The following is a 2,594-nucleotide window of genomic DNA, read 5'->3' on the forward strand; positions in this document are numbered from 1 at the left end:
TGGTAGTGGTCGTCCCGACCGTCGCTGCAAAGTAGGATGTAACAAGGTACTGCGGTGGGCTAGTTGGTTCATACTTAGTGTTTGAACAGCGCAAAGACGACAGGAAGATAGAAGATAGACTTTTATTCGGTCAATGTACCATCCTAAAAAGACATCACGACTTTAGGAAGCGGGAGATCGTGGAGGCCTTTTCGATATACAAAAGAGGGGAAGGAGCCATCAGCTCTCCATCAATAACCTTGCTTGCCAAAGAAATAGAATTCCTTGAAGAGCAACCTAGGCATGTGCGGGAAAGGCCTTAGTTTAGTTGACACTTTCCAAGATCATTGGTCACCATCAGGCGAAGACCGCTGGACATCACAATGCGCAGAATCTACACAAAGGCTCCTAAAAAAAGAAAGGTGGCAATCGCACGCTCAATGGTCTCCAGGTGGCGAAGGTTACCACGCCTGGGTCAGCAAACTATAGCACGTGCTTTTTCTCCTTTTTCTTTTTTCGTTTCTTTTTTTATTTCTTTCCCTTCTTTTCTTTCCTTCTTTTCTTTTCTTTCTTTTGTTTTCTGGTTGCGCTTTCGATTGAAGAAAAGGTGACGCCTGCTGGCACAGGCCATTCCCGTGCAAAAAGCTGCCGCGCGTGTGTCTGATGAAAAAAGTGCATTTTGGCACTCTCGAGTCTCGCGCACTTCATCCTCTTCTGAATAAATAGCATCAGTTGATAGTCAGCGCTCGTCCTCGCCTCTTCTCTTCTATCTTCCTGTCGTCTTTGCGCTGTTCAAACACAAAGTAGGATGTTTTTTGGGGTAAATGCTGGCAAGTAGGGTTTCAAGCGGGCGTCATGAACGAGGTCGGTGGAACTCCTCTGTTGTTAAATGGTTAGTCCCTGTAATATAACTTAAAATGCGAGGTCTGATAAACGTCGGGTGACGCGGAAGGCCGTGATGTAGCGTCGAAGAAACATGGTGCACTTGCCGTTTTGCCCAGTCGGTGCCTACACCCAGAAGAGATCTTCAACAGAGCAGAACACCGCGCGACTGCTGTGATCTTAACGTAGACGTTGGCACTGTTGACAGGAGGCTGTACGTAATCGTGCTAGTTGAAGAGCTTTCTCGGGGCGGCAGACGAGTTGTGCCACTGCAGGTTGGCGTTTGTGTTCGGTAGTAGTATATGACAAAAGGTTGTCGAGAAGAGTTCCTGGAGTGCGATGGTGAAAAAGATAAAATGGAGAATAGCCATAGGTATCTTGGACTGCACTGTTGTACGCGTGAGTGACGAAAGGAAGCACATAATCCCATTCTTGGTGGTGTGACTGTGCATGCATGAACAACGAATCAACGATCTCCTATTGAAACGTTCAACTATACCGTTCGTCAACGAATGATACTAGAAACTTCTGGATTGCGCGGGAGAGAAAGACTGTTCCATGGTCGCTGATAAGTAGCCTGGAGGGCCGTGATGGAGAATTAGTTGTTTTAAAAAAGAAGCAGCAACGTTTTCTGCGACTGCGGCACGGACAGCAGAAGTCTCAGCACAGTGAGACAAATGGTCCGTCGCCACAATAATCCAGCGATAACCAATTTGATGGCAGAAAGTTGTCCCAGGAGATCCATCCCAACTCATTCAAATTGATAACGAAGAGGTTCTGAGAGGTTCCAGCAACCCAGCTGGTTCTTTGGTTGGTTTCTTACGTTGTTGCCATGAACATAATCTGTTGGTACGAACCAATTTGGGTGGTCATCTCGCTGAGCACGTTACACGATGTGGGTGTAAACCGCGTTTAAATTTGACCGAGCTCCTAATGAGGACAAAGGGCAAGACAAAGAGGGAAATTATAGAGGCGTTTTTTATTAAATAAAAGCGGGAGAAAAGTGGCGTCAGCATGCCGTCGGTGTGTCGTATCGACAAGGAGTTATCCTTTCTTCACGGTTTTATCTGAAGATAGGCGCGTGGCATACATGCAATCTTAATATATATCTATTTTTGTGTATGTTTTTTATGTTCGAAGGCGATGGCATATCTTGATTCGTTGGATGACGCAATAAACTTACTTGGAAGTCAGCCCCAGTCCTGTCGTACGTGTGCATTTTTTTCCTTGTCAAGTTCGCTCTATTTTAAAAATATCTAATATGATCACGCTAGCCCGATCAAAAGTCGTGTTAGAACATATTTCTGCTTTACCTTGAGACATGCCCATCGCAGGGGGCCATCGGTGGCTTCGTAGAAGTGTGGCGAAGGACGTGCGTAAAGGTGAAGAGGAAAGAACCGCACTTCCGCCCCAATGTTGCGGTGGAAATGACATGTTAGGCCAAGAACGGTCAGTTTCAGCCTTAGCTTTTTACTCAAACTGGCCGCTTCAGCTTGCGCAAGCCACCCAACAGCTCGATAGAGATGATCGTCGTCGTCTTCATCGTAACAATATTTCCAAAATCCTTGAGATATAGATGTGTAGATTTCGAGTCTTACAGTCAACAAGACCTGGAATGTATCTGCGTCGCGTACACCAATCTTGTGTTACCTTTGCTTTGGCGTGGGGGATATTCGTACTATCTTATTGCAACGAGGAAACAAATCTCTCGATCGTCATGCTGTTGTTGTGTT

The sequence above is a fragment of the Ixodes scapularis genome, unplaced genomic scaffold (genome assembly GCF_016920785.2).
Source record: "Ixodes scapularis isolate PalLabHiFi unplaced genomic scaffold, ASM1692078v2 PGA_scaffold3__209_contigs__length_174095766, whole genome shotgun sequence".
In the NCBI taxonomy this organism is placed as follows: Eukaryota; Metazoa; Arthropoda; class Arachnida; order Ixodida; family Ixodidae; genus Ixodes; species Ixodes scapularis.